Here is a 23,301-nt window from a genome sequence, read left to right as displayed (position 1 = left end):
AGATGGTCTGCAACTTCGAGCAAAAGAACTGGCAGGTGCCAATTAAGAGCTGCATTACCGTACAATAATTTGCCATGAAGCAGGACAGCAAAACAGCAGGAGGAGGCAACAGGGAAGCAGGAGGGTGAAAGAGTGATGGGCAGGCTTTGCAAGTCTTCCTGCTCTTCCCCTGTTGCTGTCACCACAACTGGTTGCTGTGGGAGAGGGGAGAAAAGGTGCAACGGGGGGGAAACAATAAGGCCTGCAAAGTTCAGTGTCAGGGAACTGCCATCAGCTCAGAGGCGAGAGGTGGAAGGGCAGTTGTGTTATAGGGAACCTCCGAAAGTCTTGCGAAGCAGTTCCTCCTCTGGCGAGGAGGAAAGCCCCACCTCCAGTGGAGAGGAGGTGCAGGGACCAGGAGATGCTAGGGAGAGCCTCAGCACCGAGAATGAGCAAACCGGAAAGGAGGGAAGTACCCCTTTGCCAGCGCCCATTCTGTGCAGTAGGTTTCGGCGCAGGGACGGGAGGAGAAGCTTGGGGGTCACGCCACTGTTATGCTGGTGGAGGTACAAGGACCGACCACTCCCAGATTCTGCTAGCGATTGAGCTAGACATGAACTTATGACGCTCTTCACTGTAAATAGTTTGCACTAAGAATAAAGCCTGGAAAAGACAGGTCGGAGTCTTGCCTGTTTGCTCTCAAGCAACCACACCACCACCTGACACTCAACCTGCACTGATCCTACAGCACTAGATTAATGTAGCCTTGTAGAAGTATGCTCTTGTATTGAGTAGCCGAGAATATTGGGCAGAGGGGACAAAACTGTTCTTGAACAACCCTGGTATGGAGAATGGAGAAGCTACCCTTGGACATTTCTAAAGATTAAGTTAAACATGCATCTTGACTACTTTCGTAAGTCATCCAGGGTGCGCATCTGGGGCAATCGGTGAGGGGAGGGTGGTGTGGTGGGGGTGATCTGTGAGGGAAGGGATTTTTGGTCAAGCTGTGTGGGGAGCAGGAGGAATGGAGGACGAAAGTGCTGTGAGGAGATGGAGGTGGACTTGAAGGTGCTGTGATGGGTTAGGGGCTGGCAAGGGGTGTGTGGTGGGTAGGCAGGGTTGGCAAGCAGAGCCAGCAGCCCCTTAGTGGAACTGCATGTGCAAAGAAAGCTTTGGGTGGAAGCAGGAGTATAGACGCTTTCATCAAACACAGCACAAAAATGTAGGAGGGCATTCCTGGCTTATAGAACCAGGCTTTTCAGCAGGAAGAGAGTGGCAGAGAAAGTGATGTATAATAATAATAATTTATAATAATAATAATTTATTATTTATACCCCGCCCATCTGGCTGGGTTTCCCCAGCCACTCTGGGCAGCTTCCAACAAAACACTAAAATACAATAACCTATTAAACATTAAAAGCTTCCCTAAACAGGGCTGCCTTCAGATGTCTTCTAAAAGTTTGGTAGTTATTTTTCTCTTGGACATCTGGTGGGAGGGCGTTCCACAGGGCAATAAGGTATGGTATAAGGTAGAATTTAAGAGATGATTAGCAAATATAACCAACTCTCACAGTGACCTCACATTGGAATAGCTGTTGTAACATTTTATTAGTTTAACATTTTATTAGTTTTATTAGGCACAGCCTGACTCCCTCCTTTGGCAATCTTCACAGAACTCTAGCCCAATGGTTGTCACCAATTTGATTTGAATGAATTTTATAATGAAATGATTTTAGAATGTAGTATTATTTTATTGTTGTTAGCCGCCCTGAGCCCGGCTTCGGCTGGGGAGGGCGGGATATATTTTTAAAAAATTATTATTATTATTATTATTATTATTATTATTATTATTAGTTTTGGCTGTAGAGTTTGATGAATTTTGTAAACACGGATATAAATACATTTTTTTAAAAGCCATGGATAACTTTAAATGTATACATAGAATACATAGAATCATAGAGTTGGAAGAGACCACAAGGGCCATCGAGTCCAACCCCCTGCCAAGCAGGAAACACCATCAGAGCACTCCTGACATATGGTTGTCAAGCCTCTGCTTAAAGACCTCCAAAGAAGGAGACTCCACCACACTCCTTGGCAGCAAATTCCACTGTCGAATAGCTCTTACTGTCAGGAAGTTCTTCCTAATGTTTAGGTGGAATCTTCTTTCTTGTAGTTTGACATTCAAGTCATGTCAAAGAGACAACTTTTTTTAAGATGTGACACCTGATTGTACCTTAGATCAGTTCCCTGTGGATCTAAGGTAAAAAAATTAATTTAATGCTGAGTGGAAACCACCATCTGGCTAGGGATGTGGAACCACTTGGGAACAATGATCACAACACTGTTCAATTCAGTGTGCGTGTGTGTGTGTGTGTGTGTGTGTGTGTGTGTGCGCGCGCGCGCACTCGCACACAATACTTGCCCAGAAAATTCTAACATAAGACACATTTAATTTCAGGAAAGGGAATTCTCAAAAAATGAGAAGATTAGTTAAAAGGAAGTTGAAGGGAAGAGTCAGGAAGGTCAAATCCCTTCAGGAAGCCTGTAGGTTATTTAAAACCACTATAATAGAAGCTCACATAAAATGTATGCTACAGATTAGAAAGGGTAGGAACAAATCTGAAAGGATGCCAGAATGATTAAATAGCAGTGTCAAAGAAGTCATAAAAGGCACAAAGTCTTCCTTTGAAAAGTGGAAGGCATGCCCAAATGAAGGGGGGAGGAAAGAGACTCTGGCAAAACAATTTTTAGTTCACGATAAAGCCAGCCAAGAAGGAATTTGAGGAGTAGATACCTAAAGGTTTAAAGCAACCCACAATTATTGCTATACTTTAGCAGTGTGAAAAATAAGGAGGAGGGCATTAGGACCTGAAGGGTGCAACCGTATCCCCTTATCTGGGAGTGAGCCCCATTAAATTTCATAGGACTTACTTCTGAGTAGACATTGTTAGGCCTGCACTGTTGGGCAGCAAACATGTGACAGCAGTTTTGAAGGAGAACGGGGAGATTGCACAATGAATTCTTTGCAAGCGTCTTCAGGGTCGAGAGATACACACCTTTGTCTTCAGAGAAGGCATCTGAGGAGCTGTATCTCAAATATAAAAGACAAAGGAGGAAGTCAAAGGGGCTCACTACAGCTGCCAATCAGCAGCTACAACAAGTCTCTTTAGATTTAAACTGCACCTGCAAATGGAAAAGGTGGAGCTCGCTGGCAAAGGCAACTCTGTGTGTGGTGCAGCTAAGCCCATTGTGACTCACTGTCTGCACTAATCTGCTGGTGAGCATTGTCAGCAAGCCCCACTTGCAAAGGAACAGTTGGGAGTTCACTCTAAGTCTCCAAGCAAGGTTGCCAACTTGAATAAAATATGGGGGGGCAGGTAAGCCCCACCCTGCATAATCGATCACATGACATGGTGCACGCACACTATTTGAATGGCAATGCCAATCACACACATTGGGTACATATTGATATAGGAATGCATTAGATAAAAATGTAAAGAAATATGCAATAATAAGAGTACATTCATTTGTAAAAAAAGGAATATACAACGGGTTAGACAGAGACAGGAAGTCCAATGTGTTGGTACATATATGATTTTGGAATAGTTTTTTGTCCTTGTTTCTTTTCTTTAGGTATATAAACTTTGTATACATGCTGAAAATTATATTATAATAAGCCTTGTGATGTAATATGATAATGTTTACCGATGTAACATAAGAACGTTAATAAATGAATAAAACTTTTTTTAAAAAAGAATGGCAATGCCAATCAACTTTGGGGGGGAGTTGGCCGCCTGAAATATTGTATTGGGGGGCCCAGAGACCCCTCGGCCCATAGGAGTTGGCTCCAAAGTCTCCAAGGGTTGCTTTGTAGCCATGTTCTTACTTCTCCTGCACCAGACATCACATATTACATCAGGTGTGGGGCAGGTGGGTGTTGCTGTCTAACTGTGACAGTGGGCTGGAGGTTCCTTGCTCCTGCTGTAGGGGAAACAAGAGGGGAGGGCTTTCATAGCCAGTGTGGTGTAGTGGTTAAGAGCGGTAGTCTCGTAATCTGGTGAACCGGGTTTGCGTCTCCGCTCCTCCGCATGCAGCTGCTGGGTGACCTTGGGCTAGTCACACTTCTCTGAAGTCTCTCAGCCCCACTCACCTCACAGAGTGTTTGTTGTGGGGGAGGAAGGGAAAGAAGAATGTTGGCCACTTTGAGACTCCTTGGGTAGTGATAAAGCGGGATATCAAATCCAAACTCTTCTTCTTCTTCTTCTTCTCCTCCTCCTCCTCCTCCTCATAGGCATCTAGTAGGCTAATATTTGGAACAGGATGCTAGGTTAGATGGGACATTGGTTTGATTAAAAAAGGCTCTTCCTTAAGCCCATACATTATATGTTTGGTGTAGGAAACAGCCAGCCTTACAAGCCACTGTTCTCTCCGTCTCAGTCCCCAATCTGCAATGTGTGTGCAGCAAGACAGAGATAATATATGTGAAACGCTTTGAATGCCTGAAATGTGCTCTATGAACGCTAAGTGCGATTGTTATTTAGCCCATAATCTCCAAAAGGAAATATGTCTAACCCCTTCCTTCAAGCCGTTTCATTCCAAGAGAAAGCATAAATCATCAAGGGAAGCCACACAGTGTTTTAAATAATTAAAAGCAGAAGTCTGGAAAGCCCCGGTAGCAAAAGCATTTGCAGACCAAAGAACATATGCTGAGCATGACTAAACCACTTGTAATCTAACCTATTAAATGGCAGGGAGGGAAATAGCTTTCATCTTCCACCAAATAGAAGTTTGCAGCAAATGCATATGCTGAACAAATGTCCAAGACAAAATTTACTTTTGAAAAATTTCAGCACGGTATCATCAACACATGTTAATAATTCTTGTTACTGGGCTTCTCTTAGCAGTAAATCATTTAAGCCCAGGCCAGTCATAGTTTAGAGAGCTGGTTTCTGTTCCATAGCTTGTGCACACCACTAATAATGAGACCAGATGGACCTCTCAAGCAAATTCCACCTTCCCTCCTCAACCAATTATTTCTCTTCTTGAACCCTGCTACTAACATCTTTTACTGAACCCGTTCCTGAAGAAATAACATAACATAGCAGGCTTTGCATGAAACATTTGTGCCTCTAGGACTTACTTTTAAATTCAACAGCTGAGCTTCACTGTAGCCGTTGCCGTCATGAAGAATCTCTCAAGGACATCAGAGGTGAACCACTTTGGTCCATCTAATATTCCAACTGGGTGTACTTTAGACTTGATTGGGCTCCAAGAACCACCATCCCTGATGACTGACCGTGCTGGCTGTGACTGGTGAGAGTTGGACTCCAAAACATCTAGAGGGTCCCAGGTTTGGAAGGACTGTAAGACAGCATTTTCTCCCCAGCATCCTCTATCCAATGGTCAGCTGATGCTTCTGAGAGGCATCTAATTAGGTCCTGAAGGTATCAGCCCTCCTGTAATGTTTCTTACATGTTACTTCTGGACTTATGAATAAATTGCCATAGGTGCCAATACAAATCTTTGGGGAAACCCATGACTCCCCCCCCCCCCACTGATATGAGAACTGTCTCTTTCTTCAATGGGTGCTAACCCCGATTGCTAAGTTCTACCTCCACTGTTGGAAGCAATAGGTTTCTGAATACCAGTTGTTGGAAACTATAGGAAGGGAGGTCCTGCTTGCAGGCTATCCACAGGCATCTGGTAGGCCACTGTGAGAACAGGATTCTGGAGTAGATGGGACTGGCCAGGCTCTGGTGAGTGCGCGGTGGAGGCAGGAGGCCAGGGGAAGCCCCAAGGGAGGAGGCTAACAATTTATGGGATTTGGAGTCACTTGCAAGGCAGCAGCCATGGCGGTGGGAAGAGGAATGGTCAGAGCCAGCAGAGATGGAGATGAGTGTGCAGGACATGTTGGGAAAACAGACTTGAGACACTTCAGGCAGGTTGAAGGTGGGGAATGCCATTTTTGAATGCCGTTTCCTCTCTCTACTAAAAAACAACGACACACTGCAAGTGGGAGCAGGGAGAACCTTGCATGCCAGGCAGAATGGTTCTATCTAATCCACTCCCCATTGTGGTTGTTTTCTGCTAGCTCTTTCACAAACAAAATAAGTATATGTTTCAAAGCTTGAGCACCTCATTTCCGCTTCATTCTATTCCTTGTGTAGAGCAAGCTGCTTACACTTAGGTGGGAAGGGAGAGCCATCCTCCCAGCTGTGTAAATGTCATAAATGTATTGCCCTTTTTGTTATTTAACGAACCGTTTTGGATTATTACTTTTTTCAAGCAATGTTTACTCAGGCATAAATCCCACTGGTTTCACTATGACTGCATTTAGGATTGCAGCGTCAGGAAGTGCTTAATAAAGTTTGTTTATTTGTTATAGTGGGTCTATGCATGTTTGTTTGCCGAGTGAGAGAAGTATAATGGTGTGGTGCAGTTGTATCAAAATACATAACTGAACAGGTAACTTCCTCTTCTTATGTATTTACGTATTCTTGAAAACCCAATAATATTTTGTTGTATATAAAGGAAGTGTTTCATATATATATATATTTATTAGATTCAATAGCCAGCTACCATGACTCACAGTTCTGTTGGTCAAGTTATCATGTATTACATAGAAAACTAATCTAAAGACCCATATGATTGCTTCCACAATAGCCCATTTCTCTGGAACTGCTAGACTATAGCGACTCTCTTTGCTTTGCTTTGTTTACAGTGAATCCAGGCAATCCATTTTATTTCATTCGTTTATTAAATTCATATTCTGCCATTCAATCTGAAGGCTCACAGGACAGTGCATAACAAATTATGTAATATAAAAACCATAAATATAAAATGAAAAAAATGAAAAGGTTTAAATAACAAAACCTGGAAATTACAAATAGTTCAGCAGCCATCTTAACAACAACAACAACATCTGATGGTTTTAAAAATGTTTAAATGCACTTATAGCACCAGAATGCTATATATTCTGGGGAGCCTTCCTGTGTAGAGAAAGCTCTCTGATGCAGAAATTATACCCCTAATTCATGGAAGGAGATGAAGCCAGCAGAAGGGATGGAACCAGGGAGCACACACCTGCTCTCCCCTGGCCAGTTGAAACACTGTGACTGAAGGAATGCCTGAATAGGATTATGATTCTGTTATTTTATCATTTATAGAAACATTAAATGAATGGGGGCCAACAAGCTGTTTTGTTGCACTTGTGGGTACCTCAACAGATAATTAGCTATCTTGACTCTTACACATTCCATTTATTTATAATGGAATAAAGCATCTTTATAGACAGGCCACTCATTTAGAATATGAAGGCAATCTACACAGGTATAATAAAACACAAGATACCATAACAATCATTCTTGTCCTCAGTATCGGAGTTTGAAAGAGGTATTTAATGTCCATTTCCCACAATTTAAACTGTAGCCTGCCAAGTTTCATCCTGTCAAGGATACCTGAGAGATTTTATTATTATTTTTTTTTAAAAAAAGGACAATGCCCTTCAATATATCTGCTCATAATTCAGAGCATATCCTTAGCTCATGCTAAGGTTCTAGCTGCCCTCAGGTTCAATCTACATTCCCTGCTTGCACCTCTGCTGGCCAAATTTGTACCTCTGGCTTTGCCTTTCCTCCCTACTGGCTGGTCAGCCTGTGCTGCTACCTCAGCCCATTGGGACCTAACAGCCTGGAGAGAAGATAGTTTGCACTAATGGGTGCCAACTGCCATTTTATTAATAATATTACTCATGTTTACTGTGTTTGCATCTGGGGACCAATTGAAAACAAGAACCACTGAGCCAGGCACATTACAGTCATTGCTTGAGAAAGTACTCAGCCTAAAGAGACAACCAAACACACAATAATGTTGAGAAGATGGGTCATGATATAAAAGTGATGAGGTAACAGAAAATTGCACTGTGCGATTCTATTTTTATTTTTTAGAGTGAATAAACATTATTGAGTTGTTAGTAGAGCTGTGCAGAAATTGCGGCTAATATTCACCTTCCTTAGATGGGGGAGGGACACAAAGGAAAAAAAAATGTTCACCCATTGGAACAGGTGTCCACAGGAGAGGAATGTGTCCTTGCATTGCCAAGGCAACACTTCCTGTCTTGTTACATTTTTCTATGCCATTTTCATTTCCTGCCCTCACAGCAAAACAGGATGTAGTCATCCTGTTTCCTTGGAAATGCAGGGACGCATTCAAAAATAGCAAAATGTCCCCACCGTTAAATCCCACAGATCTGACATAGGCGTGCCACTATGTTTTCTCTGGATCATAAGGCCAGGCCGATGGTTGTTGTTCCCTTCAAGATAATGATTTTCTAAAACATTTGTAAAAAGACAGCTTCAGAAATAATCATACTGATGTGTGCAAGGTCAAAAATCTAGTGGAGATAATCATGTTGGGTGTTGAACACTGAGTCATGTTTACGCCTGAGATAGCCCAGTTTTCCAAGACTAATCCATGAGGTATGGGCAAATATTTTCAGTTTCTGAAATGCTTGCACTGACTGAACGATTGGAAGACTTTGACACTGAATCCCTCCCCTAAGTTCTTATTAAAACCCCTGTTGCATGTTTGGCTGAACTGAGGGACTTCAACAACTCTGCAGTGTTTTTCATTGCTCTTATCCCCACTGTGCAACTTGGGCTCAGACAATAGTAGAAAACAGTCCTGCAGTGTAGCTCACTGTTAGCCCCCTATTGCAAGTTATTGGACTGAGCTGAGGGAGTGTAAGTTAAAGCAGTCCTGCAGTTAGGTCCACCATTAATATTGCAGCTCAGAGATGAGGTTGAGACTGGTTTGGATTCCCAGTCAAATCTCCCACATTCTCAAGCAAAAGTCAATCTACTTATATTGCCTCCTCAGACCTCTTCTGAAGCCTCATTTGCCATTAATTCAATGCACTTTTAAATGCACCAGTCAGTATAAAGTTCTGGGGTGAGATACAAACTGCAAACTACAGGAAACTGTGTATTACCAAGTCCCCCAAATAATTTTGTAAAAGTAAACGAGAAGGCAGACGTGTAGCAGTATAGTGTTTAAACGGCTAAAGCTCCTTTGTATGCAGCTTTGCGTTATTACTATTGTTGTTGCCAGCAACAATAAGGAAACAATTAGGAAAGGGGAGGGACTTCCACTCATCCCTTAGCAGAAAGATATAGGAGTGTATACATCTATTATAGTAGAACACTCGGGAGGGAACGCAATGTGTACATGCTCTAAGTTTGATGAGTACTCTGGGGGAAAATGTTGCCTGATTACGTATGCAAATGCAAACACACACACACACACACACACACACACACACACCCCTTCTACAGCCAGCTCCAATTCCTCTCTCCTCTAATTATATAATTATGTCCAGAACCCAAAGAGTGCTAACAAGACAACAGGATGTGTGACTGAGCAGATATACATACAAATTTCCATTACACTAAATACGCCCTTCTAGCATTTTGTGGATTAGAAATTATTTTCCACATGTTTCTGCATATGAAAATTGGCTCACACTTTCTAATCTTATTAGCACTGTGCTGTGTCATTTACTAAGGCTGCACTTTAATTTCTAAATTACTAGTCATTGGTAAGTCTAAATATCTTCTAGGTTTCATTATATCCACGAAAGGCCTTTTCAAAAACGGAAAGTAGAATGGCCTCTAATTATCGTAAGGAGTGAAATCTTAAATTTGTTTCTCGTGGTTATCATAGAAAGTTCAGAAGGTGACAGTGGGAAGAATTCTATCCACTTAGATGCAGGTCTGCTGCAAGCCTAAATTCTGCCAGTGCATTTATTCTATTCCCTCCCCCACCCCCGCTTATGTCTTCCTGACAACTGCTTCATGTGACCTCCTGCTGAGCTTATAAATCAGAATACATCTCTCTAGCATCTGTCTTCTTGTATGTCCTCTTTGCCTTACCCTTAAATTATAATTCTACTTTAAGAATACTCACATGTATGAGGTGAGAGTATGAGGTGAGAGTATACACAGCTGAGCTACTACATAGCTGTGCCTTAATGGGCAGGGTGGTCGCACAAATTTCCAGCGTGGGCTGTGTCTTGGAAATTTGGAAACCTCTTCACTTCACTTCATTTCACTGGGAGATTTTCACCCCCTCTGTGTCAAGTGACAGAGCATTTGCTGCTGTCGTCCCAGTACTTTGGAATACCCTTCTATCTTCCATGCATGAAGCAGCAACTATCAGTAGTTTCAGGCGTCTTATGAAGCGCTCTCTCTCTCTCTTTTTTTGCCCAGGAGCCTATGATTGGACCCTGTTTCACGTATTTTAATCTTCTAGATTTCTGTTTTATTTGCTTTACTTTAAAAAAAATAAATTGCTATTGGGCTTTTAAAATAACGATCATAGAAATAATAAATAATACATCCAGTGTTCTGTTTTCTTATGGCTAGATGTATATGGAAATCTTGTGAGCAAAGCATGAATGTGATGACCATCTGATACCCGAAGGTATACTTACTTTTACATGAGGGTTCCAATTCGCTATCCTTGCTAAAATCTAATCTGCCCTCCATGAATTTGTCTTAAACCTCTTTTTAAAAGTCGTTTAAGCTCGTGGCTGTCACATATTATGGTAATCCTTGCTTCCGTATTTTTTTAAAAAAGAAATCTTTAAGATGTATTCCCACCCTCCTGTAAAAACAGCTATTATTAGCATGGACAAGGCACCTCTAACTCTAATCACCATGAAATTTCAATTAGCTGATTCTAGGTATACTACAAGCTGCCCTTTACATATTCTTTCAACACATTCTCTACAGTTAGCCATCAGCAAATTCTTAATGGCACCGTCTGTCTGCCAAATCTGAATATCGAGAAACATGTTCTCTGTGGCCTCTTCCAGCTTTGACTCTTCCAGTCCTGACTCTACAAGTCAAGCAAAGTCAGAGGCTGGACTGAAAAATCTTTTTCTGAAGGCAGCATTATGTTACCAGATGTACAAAAGGTTATGTTTTGTTTTCATTTTAGGGGAAAAAAATTGTGCTTACAAAATGAAAGAGGGGAAAGGTTTCCTTTCTAGTTGGTACTCTCCCTTTAGTTGCCTACAAGGACAAAACAGGTCAAAAATTCAAAATAGTTCCTATTTATCTGTCACATATACAGCCCAGCCTTATATATACAGATCCAGCCGACGTATTAGGGGTGGGAGCCCTATGGCTTTCCAGGTGTTAATGGACTACAACTCCCATCATTCCTGACTACTGGGCTGGGGCAGATGGGTTTGGGAGTCCAACAACATCTGATCATCCACAGGTTCTTGATTCCTGATACAATCCCACAACATCATTTGAATCATCAGCATTAATTACCATCAGTTTTATAAATGTATGTAGTAGTTTCAGGTCAGGCTCTGCGGTGGCATAGAAAGTAGACTACATTGTGAGAGGGATGGGAGACAAACCAACCAGCCACACCAACCATTCTCTGTTCTCACCCCTGCCACCAAATGGGTATTATTTTTTTCCAGGCTGCCTCCAATAAATTATCCTTTCAACCTTCTGGATCTTAAGTGGTCCCACCTACTCCTTACTGTGGAAAGAGTGCTATGGCACTTAGATATGGAAGAACAGTAAGACCTCAGATTTTTCCAAAACAGATTATGTGACAGCTCCTTTTCTGTGGAACAATATTTCTGTTGAGATGCAACAGGCACCACTATCTCCACAAATGAATGTATTATTGTTCCAAGAAGCTTTCCAAGCTGAATAAATATGTCTGCTATGGGTATCTACTTTGTATTGCTCTAAACTTTATCTGTTGCCATCTCCTGTGTTCCTTTTAATGCTTTTTAAAGGTGTTTTGTCCATCACCCTGAAACATGTGTATGGGAGGCAAATGATAAGAACAAGAGTAAGGTGTTGGGTATAGGGCAGGAAAAGACACCGCTGCAAATGAATAACTCACAGCATTAAAGTGTGTTCCTGATTGTTCTTTGGCAAGAGGGGCTTGCGTTTCGTGCCTTTTAAATTTAAATTTGGCAGTACATGCATATTCTACAATGGAGGTCCTCTCTTCAACAAATACATAAATACAAAACATATAATAATGCATAGGAAATGGTGGTATGTTGTACTCATAAACATGATAATCCAACATTGACAATTTGTACAATGATTATGCTTGTGAGTGCAATATGGCACCAATTTATATGTATTAGGGTCTTGTGTTAGAGGTCAAGACTTCCTACTTGAGTGATAGCTTTCCCCCTGAAAGTGAGAATTGGCTTCCAGGTATCAAACCCCCAACAGGTATCTTCACGGCTAAGGCTGGAGAAGAACTATTGTTTTATCTTAATAATTTTATTATTGAAATCCACCTGCTTGAGGCGGATAGGTTCCTAGATACAACGTATCTGGCAAATTTCAGTGGACATTAAAAGCATAACAGGTGATCTGTCTATGTTAGTTGCCTTTTCAGCCTACTGAGTGGATTTTTAATTAATTTTTCTAAAAATAGTTTCGCTAAGGAGAATGTTTTCCCCCATGATGAACATTTGATATGCACCATCCATTACTTTGTGAAGGGGGAAGAGTACTTAAGCTTTTTAAGAGCCAGACATAAACTGCTTCCAAACATTTCTTCATAATTACTTCTTCTCATCCCAATATTTCAGTTTTAAGTGAGACATATAAATCCATACCATAAAATCTGGTCACCTAGACCTAGTAAACTGTTGTTAACAAATATTTTTACACAGATGCAGGAATATTGGTCTTTTCCACCAATGGGGCATAATTGGCAATTATATTATATATGGTATAGATTCTCACCAGAAGGAGGTATCATTAATATCACTCAGTCTTTAATGAAAAACTGTTCTGGGTAGCAAATTGGTTCTAGTTATGTAGTCCTAGGATTTGATGAGTTATTACTCATCAAATATTCCCTTTTATCATAACACAGTTCCTCTTTAAGATAGGAACTAGGACCAAGTACATTTCTTTCAAGACATACTCACTGAAATCAAAGATGCTCACCAAGAAGGAAGTCTGATTTAAGCCTTTGACTTAAGTTACTCATTCGTACTCCATTTACTTCCTACATTAGCAATTCTCTGGTGCTCTACTTACTCCTGGCTCACATGGTCTCCTCAACTGTAATGCTACATTGACTTAGCTTCCCACAAGCATCTGATTGGCCACTGTGAGAACAAGACGCTAGGCTAGATGGGTCATTGGCCTGATCCAGCAAGCTTTAATGTTCTTCTTATGTTACAGTGGTACCTCGGGTTAAGTACTTAATTCGTTCTGGAGGTCCATTCTTAACCTGAAACTGTTCTTAACCTGAAGCACCACTTTAGCTAATGGGGCCTCCTGCTGCTGCCGTGCTGCCGGAGCACGATTTCTGTTCTCATCCTGAAGCAAAATTCTTAACCTGAAGCACTATTTCTGGGTTAGTGGAGTCTGTAACCTGAAGCGTATGTAACCTGAAGCGTATGTAACCCGAGTTACCACTGTATTAAGAATATATTTGTGAAAAATAAAGACACTTTGGTTGCTCTGGTGATTGTGCTAAAACTGAAGTAAAATGGCTCCACTGACCAGCATGATGCCTTCCTGCCTTCATCTTTACTTCATCACATCAGATTAGAGTATCACAATATAAAGTGATCAATACTTCTAAATACCATAAACAGGAGTTATTACAACCTCCGACCTTTGCATAAAGTGCCTGAACTGTGCGGATATGAACACATTAGCTGCATTAAGCTAATTTCTCCATATATGGCTATGGCACTTGTTAAATTTACAGCTTTTAAAGCTGAACAAATGACTTCAGCTTTCTCTGTGTATGCGACACACAACTCCTTGTTGAGGGCAGAGGGAGATTTGCGACTTCATAATGCTTCACGTTTAGCTGTAGATAAAAAATAAATAACACCAGATTCAGCAAAATAAAATGTGTGTCTATATAAATCAAAGTTCCTCTTCTGCTCCACAATGGCAGACTGGAAAAAGGCTGAAGAGAATTAGGACAGGGTGGGGGCTCCTCAACCCTTGGTTTGTTCCCTTGACAGAACTGACCAGTAATTGGTACCAACACGTCTCCCCCCCCCCCTGTCGCTCCATTGCCCTTTGTGAGTGAAGTGTTTTTGCCCCTGCTTCCTTTTTAAAAGAAGAAGGCCCATGCGGCTTCCTGTGGCTAAAAGACAGGCTATGGAGTTCATCAAGCCTTTGGTGGCCAGTGAGAAGCAGGTGGCAGTCTCCCATGAAAGGAAATTTCCCCCTTATCCTTCACCACATTATATTGCTTGACCTCTATCACAGTCCTGTACAGTGCTATTTTTCTAGAAAAAGATGTGCCAGAATTCACCACAGACACCTCCCTTGTTCACTGATAATGGCAATGGCAACCACCTGAGCGGTGCCAGAACTGAGTTCCATCAAATTCTGGCTGGGGGAAAAAGGCACTGGTCATGCAGTACCTGTTTTTTCTGTTTTTATTGGCTGGTACGGTGCAGCCTGTATTGTAGTCTCCATCCACTTCTTATTTTGGGGTTCACCTTTGGGAGCTTTCAGGATGGTATGATAGCAGCCTCTCACATTCACCCTCCCTGCCCCCCAAGTCAATATCTTTTCTGCCTCTGTGATCGTTACTTTGAGTGTTTCTGTGGCAGAGTTTGTCTCTTTGCTTGGAAGCACTTTTTTTTTTATTTCTATAAACTCTGGGAAGAGTTGATTTGCCCCCTCTTTTTTTACTCCCTTTTGCTCTCCTGGTTGAGGGTGTGAGGCACAGATTTCACAAAATCATGCCATACATTCACATTACAGTGGTACCTTGGGTTAAGAACTTAATTCTTTCTGGAGGTCCATTCTTAAGCTGAAACTGTTCTTAACCTGAAGCACCACTTTAGCTAATGGGGCCTCCCGCTGCCGCCGCGCCGCCGAAGCACAATTTCTGTTCTCATCCTGAAGCAAAGTTCTTAACCCGAGGTACTATTTCTGGGTTAGCGGAGTCTGTAACTTGAAGCATCTGTAACCCGAGGTACCACTCTATTTTAAATGCTGCTGCTATTTATGTCATCCTGGCGGCAGCGGTAGTGAGCACATTTCCACTGCTGACCATATGGCATCATCACAGAGTCACCAGGACAAGAAGCAATATTTTCTACTCTCATGGTGGCATCTTTTGGGTAAGAAGTTGGAAGACAGTAGGCTGAAATCACACTGAGTTAGTTGACTTTGGGTCCATTGAAATCATTGCGACAAATTAGTCAGGTCTTAAGTCTCACGGTTTTCAAAGGGAACTAAGTTCAACTAGCTTACTGTGAATTCTTCCCAATAACTTTAAATATTACCTTGCCCCCAATGCCGCACATTCCCTTAAACAAACAAACAAAAAAACATAAATACAAAAAGCAGTGGTAGCAGCTAATTATGGAAAGAAATGGATCCAGCCAAAAACACATTCGAATGTGTTGGCCAACAAATGTAAATTAGGAAAATTTGCTTCAGAATCTCTTACCCTCCTCAAACTCATTCTGATTCAGGTATAAAACTTCCTTCTCCACCTACACCATAATTATAATAATAATAATAATAATAATACCTTTATTGTCAATGTACAACTTATGTACAATGGAATTAACCCAGCCTCCCTCCTCCCACACAATGTTAGTGCACTCCCTGGGTAAACATCTACAAAATTGTCTAGAAGACACTTCCCTCTTTTTTAAGAAACCTGAGCAGGCAGGGGGGAAAACCCTTCATAAGCAAAGCTTCCTTGTTTATTGTAAAGGAGCAAGGGGAGCTGCACTGAACAAATACAGCGATAAGAATATGTTTCAGTGCCAAGTAATACCTCCTCAGATTAAACCTTTCACTCTCATTTTGTTCTATCATTATTACTGGATTGGATCATGCCTTTAGAGTTTATCATAATTTGTCTTGCATTTGTTGCTGGTTGTAAAAAAATAATAATACACTGATAGTTGTCTTTTGCAGATAATGCAATTAGTGTAGGTCTAATCATGTAATTAGCACATGCAAATTTGCATAATAATATTTTATTACAAAGTATAATTACAGTTTTAATTGTGTCGTGCAAGGCAACATCCTAAATGCTCTCAGGATAAAATCTCACATAAGCAGAAATTGAACACTTCCTTCTTTGCTGGCCTTTGCACTCTAAGTATTACACAATACTGCAGTACTCCAAGAATCAGGCATTAGAGCCTATTAAAAAAAGTAATTTTAAACCAGAATTATCCAACATGGTGCCCCCAACAGATGTTCCAGGGCTACAACTTCCATCATTGGCATCCTTGCCCATTGACTATACCAACTGAGGCTGATCAGAGTTGAGTCCAACATCTGGAGGACCAGAGATTACTCTTCCTTATTTTAAACAATGAGTTCATGCCTTGAAGATTGTTACACACCCAAAAGATCCAGCCAATGTTGGTTGCTCTACTACCAAGTACTTTGTGGAATATGAAGGGCACTGTGGCAGTGAGGACTGTGCAGTACTATGGTTAGCAACTAAAGACAGACAGTGTCACAGATCCACTTCAGCACATCGACACAGAGCCAATAAAGCAAATTGAACTTTGCAGAGGCCTCCTAAGTGGGGAGAAATCTAATAAATTGAGGACTACTTTGTTAGATGATATTGATTGCATTTTATTTGAAAGAAGAGACTACCTTCCTATTGGAAGCTATGTAATCAACTCAATCTTTCCTTCGGTGTTAATAAATATTTGACTCCTGAACTCTGGGTGCTTTTATAATAGTTTCATTCCCTGCATCGACCTTAAAGGCAAATTCAGTGACCTTTGAAGTTTTACCATTGATTGGTCTGTGTGTTCATTAATGGCTGGATTCACACCAAAGCAGTTGACTTCCATGCCTTGGATTTGACATCATTCAAATCAATGTGGTAGCTGTGAAGCGTTTTAAGGGAGAAAATGCTTTCTAAGAGAGTTTGAGCTTCAGGAGGACAAATCCCTTTGTGGACAGAAAGATGCAGTTCATATGTCTCAGCCAACATCCCACACCCCCATTGCTCCCCAGGCCACATCACCTCCATTCAGCCATACCTGTCATCACCACCACCATCTTCAGACCTGCTATGTACAATTTCTGTTTGGGACTCGTAACTGCAGTCACTACTGCTCAGCGGGGGTCTATGATGCACCAGAAGCACTTGCCTGCTGTGCAGGTGAGAAAAGTGCAACCTAGTTGTGCTCTCTTGCAGCAATTGTGTTGTTGTTTAGTCATTTAGTCCTGTCCGCCTCTTTGTGACCCCATGGACCAGAGCACGCCAGGCACTCCTGTCTTCCACTGTCTCCCGCAGTTTGGTCAAACTCATGCTGGTAGCTTCAAGAACACTGCCCAACCATCTCATCCTCTGTCGTCCCCTTCTCCTTGTGCCCTCCATCTTTCCCAGTGTCAGGGAACTGCCATCGGAAGGACAGGAGGTGCAAAGGCTCCCTGAGGTTGAAAGAGACGTAGCAGCTGAAGAGGGAACCAGTAGGGGGCGAGCAGGAACTTCCAGGGAAAGTGAGTCGGAGGGATGGCTCAGAGACGTTTCCAGCGAAAACGGTGGAGAGGTTTCAGGACCTCCTATAGGGACACCCACTCCTCGCCGGAAACTGTCACGCAGAGAGTCTAGAAGGCGTGTTTCCGTGAAAGAGCTCTTATGTTGGAAACGTTTCCGAAAACAACCACTTTCGGATTCTACTAGCGATTGACGCAGCCATGCCGGAGGGGCTCCGTCACAGGCAGAGGTTTGAAAACCTGATCAAACTCTGAGGGACTTGCATTTTACGCACAAGCAGCTCATCATCCCATCACAGCAATCCGAAAGTCCCTGAAAGCCAGCTTGTGCAAGCAGCGGCATCATGAGCGACCCAGCCGGAACCGGAGGAGCAGGAGCAGCTGGAGGAGGTCCAAGCCTGGAAGAAAGGTACAGGGCGTTGGAGATCCAGCTTGCCATGCAAACGGCGAGGCTTGAGGAGAGGAGGGCTCAGGATGCAGAAAAGGGAAAGGAGAAAACCACCTCGATCGCCAGAAAGGTGCCAGGATTGGTGCAGAAATTCGGGGGGGATCCCAGAAACTATCATGCCTTTAGAACTGAGATGCAATACGCTCTCAACCTGCAGTATGATGACTTCCCCGACGAGGAATCGCGAGTGGCTTTTGTAATTGGCCATCTCGAAGGGGGGGCGAAGGATTGGGTTCGACCCCTGATGGCAGTGAATAATGAGATCCTAAAGGACACGAGGAAGTTTTTTCGTGCCATGGACCTGATGTTTTCCAGCGACATTGAGCAGGGAGTGGTGCGAAGGCAGTTAATGGCTTGCAAACAGGGGAGCCGATCTGTCCGTGAGTACTGGACTGAGTTTACTATGTTGATTCACAAATTGGGGTGGGACCTATCGGCGGAACCCATCCAGATGCTTTTCGAAGAGGGGCTTTCTTCGGCCGTTAAAGATGAATTGTCCCGGGGGCCAAGGGCCGAGTCTATGGATCAGCTGACCAAATCAGCGCTGGCCATAGGAGCGCGCCAGGAAGCGAGGGCTTTGGAAAGGCGGGAAGGGAAAGGAGAACGTTGGAGGGAACTGCGCATTCCAGACATTCCAGAGCCACCTTTCCCGCCGGCAGAGCCGATGGAAGTTGGAACAGCGCGGGCGCGCGCAGTTTCAAATCCCAGTGAAGGGCGGAAGAAGGAGGGAAAGAGCGCCAAGAAATGTTATCTCTGCCAACAGCCAGGGCACTTTGCCAGAGTCTGCCCACAAAGAAAGGAATGGCAAGGGATGGCAGGAGCTGTTGGGGAGAGGGAGGAAGAAAGCAAGGAGCAAGTAAAAGCCAACGCCTGGCTGCCACCGTTGGGGCACAGCAGCCAGGCCAAAGAGCAGTGAAAGTGCCCACGCCAGAACCACCCAGACCTGCTTTAGTGATAGAAGTGTCACTAGAGCTGCAAAATGGACACCCACTACAGGTCAAGGCGCTTTTGGATTCAGGCAGCTCCTGTAATTTTATGAGTAAGGAGTTTGCAGCTGAGCACCAGATACAGACCATCCCTTTAAGTAACCCCTTGCAGGTGACCACGATTGACGGCAGAGAGCTGTTGGGAGGAGAAGTTAGCCAACAGACTGTCCCAATGATAATGAGGGTGGCAAGGCACACTGAACCAATAGCATTTAATGTGGCCACCTTGGGAGGAGCTCCCATCATTTTGGGGATGAGCTGGCTGGCGCTACATGACCCGCTAGTGGGCTGGCATCAGAGGGTGGTCTCATTTGGGTCAGCGTATTGCCTAGAACACTGCAAGCAGGGGAAGGTTCCGGGAGGAGCTGGCGTCACCCTAGCCGGGATGGAAGTAATGGATAAAGGGAAGGTGCCCCCACAATACGCAGATCTGAGCAACGTATTCAGCGAAAGGGAAGCAGACAAGCTGCCGCCGCATAGACCCTTTGACTGTCAAATCAACCTACTCCCTGGGGCTCAACTCCCAGTGGGCAAGCTGTACGCCATGTCTGACAGGGAGATGCAGGAGTTGAGGGAGTTCATTGACAAGAACCTGAAGCGAGGTTTCATCAGAGAGTCACGAGCGGTGGGGGGCAGCCCAGTGTTTTTTGTGGACAAAAAAAACACAGATAAGCCGAGATTGGTAGTGGACTTTAGGGCCCTCAATGCCGTGTCGGAACCCCTGGCTTTTCCGATGCCCCGAATTGATGACCTTTTGACCCGGGTGAGGAAGGGGAAAATTTTTACAAAGCTGGACCTGCGGGGGGCGTACAATCTGATACGCATAAGGAAGGGGGATGAATGGAAGACCACCATGTTCACCCCTTTGGGGGCCTTTGAATACCTCGTTATGCCCTTCGGTCTACAAGCAGGCTCGGCGTGCTTTCAAGCTTTTATGAACCACGTCCTGGGACCTTTGCTCTACAAGAATTGTGTGGCCTTTTTAGACGACGTGTTGGTGTATTCGGAGGATGAGGAGCAGCACGTGAAGGACGTTCGAGAAGTGTTGGGCAAGCTGCAAGCCAACCAGCTGTGGGTGAAACTGGAGAAGTGCCAGTTTCATACCAAGGAGGTGGAATTCCTGGGGTACCGCTTGTCAGACAAGGGATTGGCCATGGACCCAGGCAAGGTCCAAGCGGTACTGGAATGGAAGACACCGAAGACCAAGAAGGATGTGCAAAGATTCCTGGGGTTTGGGAACTTTTATAGGAAGTTCATCAAGAACTTTGCACATTTGACGGCACCCATCACCGACTGCCTCAGCAGCAAGAAGAAATTTGTTTGGACGGCGGAGGCGGAGCGAGCATTTGAAGAACTAAAAAGGGCTTTCGCCTCGGAAGAACAACTTCTGCATGTGGACTTACGAAAACCCATGAGAGTGGAAACCGATGCGTCCGACCGGGCTATCGGAGCAGTACTTCTTCAACCGGGGAGGAGTACGTTGGAGTGGAGACCTTGTGCCTTCTTCTCGAGGAAGCTGAATAAATCCGAGAGGAACTACACGGTGTATGACAGGGAACTACTCGCCATCCACGAAGCGTTCCGGAGGTGGAGACATTTATTGATTGGGGCACAACACAAGGTGCAAGTGTGCACCGACCACAAGAATTTAGAGTATTGGAGAACGGCTCGAGTACTCAACCAACGACAAGTCAGATGGGCCCAGGAATTTTCCAAATTCCACTTTGAAATTTGTTATGTGCCAGGCCCAGAAAACGTCAGGGCGGATGCCCTCTCACGCAAACCAGAGTATTTGGAGGGGGAGGGGGCAATCGAAGAGAGACATGTCATCCCTGAGGACCGCTGGGTGTGTGGGGCGGTGATGGTGGGGCAACGTGAACTGGTAAGGGAAACGGAAAATGATGAATATGCCCAGGATAAACTCAGAGGTCTCAGGGGGGAGGGCGAGAGCCCCGGAGGTTTTGAGGAAAGAAATGGGGCATTGTATTACAAAGGGGCACTGTATATACCCGAAGGTGAATTGAGGGGAAGAATACTCAAGCAGTTGCACGATAGCCCCACGGCGGGACATTTTGGGCAACACAAGACCATGTGGTTGGTGACCCGGGAATTTTGGTGGCCCAAGGTGAGGGAAGATGTAAAGGAGTATGTAAGAGGGTGTGACCAATGTCAGCGAGCCAAAGGGGAAAGAAGGGCACCGGCAGGGTTATTAGAACCATTACCCACACCAGAACGGCCTTGGGAAGCGGTATCAATAGATTTTATGACGGATCTGCCGAAATCCAAGGGGAAAACAGCCATCATGGTAGTAGTAGACCTGTTAACTAAGATGTGCCACTTTGTGGCATGCTCACATGCAGTCACAGCGGAAGAAACAGCGAAGTTGTTTGTAGAACACATCTTTAGGTTGCACGGCGCCCCCTTGAGGGTGATCTCAGACCGCGGCAAACAATTTACTTCCAGGTTCTGGAGGAAGCTCATGAGCTTGCTGCATGTGGAAGTCAATTTTTCGACTGCCCGGCACCCAGAAACCAACGGGCAGGCGGAAAGAGCAAATGGCATACTCCAACAATATCTGAGGTGTTATGTCAATGACAGAGAGAACGATTGGGCCGAAAGGTTGGCGCTGGCGGAATTTGCCTACAATAATGCGGAGAATGTGTCCACAGGGATGAGCCCCTTTTTGGCTAATTACGGGTGTCACCCCAGGGCTTTTCCAGGGGAGGGAGGGGAGAGATGGAGCGTCCCAGCGGCCGAGCATTTTGTAGAAGAGATGGAAGCGATCCATCATCAGCTCCAGCTCAACTTAGAAAGGGCCAAGGCAGAATATAAGAAGCAGGCAGACAAGAACAGGAGGGAAGGTGAAACCATAAGGGTGGGCGATCAGGTGTGGCTGTCAACCCAAGGGTTGCCGTTCAAAGGGGGCTGTAAGAAATTGAGGCCCAAAAGATTGGGACCCTTTGAGGTCATTCAGCAGGTCAACCCAGTGGCTTTCAAACTCCGGTTACCCAACCACATGAAATTGCACCCAGTGTTCCACAGGTCGTTACTGTCACCATACAGGGGGGGGCATGCAGAGGAGCACGCCAGGGGACCAGCCTTGGAAGAAAGGGAACGCAGCAACCATGTAGCGGAAATTCTCGATTCCAGGTGGAAAGGAAATCAAGTAGAGTATTTGGTGGCGTGGGAAGGGGAACCGGAGTCGGAAAACACCTGGCTGACTGCAGGGGAGGTCAATGACGAGGTTTTAACAGAAACGTTCCACCGAAGATTCCCTAGGAAACCACAGCCGGTAGAAAGGTTTAGGAGGGAGTACTTTGGCACCACCGACGAGGAACAGGAAATGGAAGGATTCGCGGAGTCGGATTTGGAAGAGGGAATAGACTCCGATGACGAGGAGTATCGAGAGACGAGGGACAGTAGCAGGTGGAGGGAAGTGTTCGAAACTTCGGACGATGATGAAGGTTCTTTCAGGGGTTTTACTTCCTCCCAGCCCGGAGGGGAGGAGACGGGAGGGGGTGAAGGGGGCCCTGGAGGGGAGGTGGATGTCAGGGAACTGCCATCGGAAGGACAGGAGGTGCAAAGGCTCCCTGAGGTTGAAAGAGACGTAGCAGCTGAAGAGGGAACCAGTAGGGGGCGAGCAGGAACTTCCAGGGAAAGTGAGTCGGAGGGATGGCTCAGAGACGTTTCCAGCGAAAACGGTGGAGAGGTTTCAGGACCTCCTATAGGGACACCCACTCCTCGCCGGAAACTGTCACGCAGAGAGTCTAGAAGGCGTGTTTCCGTGAAAGAGCTCTTATGTTGGAAACGTTTCCGAAAACAACCACTTTCGGATTCTACTAGCGATTGACGCAGCCATGCCGGAGGGGCTCCGTCACAGGCAGAGGTTTGAAAACCTGATCAAACTCTGAGGGACTTGCATTTTACGCACAAGCAGCTCATCATCCCATCACACCCAGCATCAGGGTCTTTTCCAGGGAGTCTTCTCTTCTCATGAGGTGGCCAAAGCATTGGAGCCTCAGCTTCTCATTCCTCCAGGCTGTCCAGCATTTCATTTCATTTTATTTAGCAACAGATGTTCCAGGGCTACAACTTCCATCATTGGTATCCTTGCCCATTGACTATACCAACTGAGGCTGATCAGAGTTGAGGTGTGCGACCATGCAAAGGGCGCCCCCCATTTAATGTGGGGAGCAGTCATTAAAATGTCACACATTAAAAACTTCCCTGAACAGGGCTGCCTTCAGATGTCTTCTAAATGTCAGGTAGTTGTTTATTTCTTTGACATCTGATGGGAGGGTGTTCCACAGGGTGGGCACCACTACCAAGAAGGCCCTCTGCCTAGTTCCCTGTAGCTTTG

Source organism: Podarcis liolepis (assembly GCF_965112155.1).
Source record: "Podarcis liolepis genome assembly, chromosome: 3".
NCBI classification, from domain to species: Eukaryota; Metazoa; Chordata; class Lepidosauria; order Squamata; family Lacertidae; genus Podarcis; species Podarcis liolepis.
Note: the sequence above shows the minus strand (reverse complement) of the source record.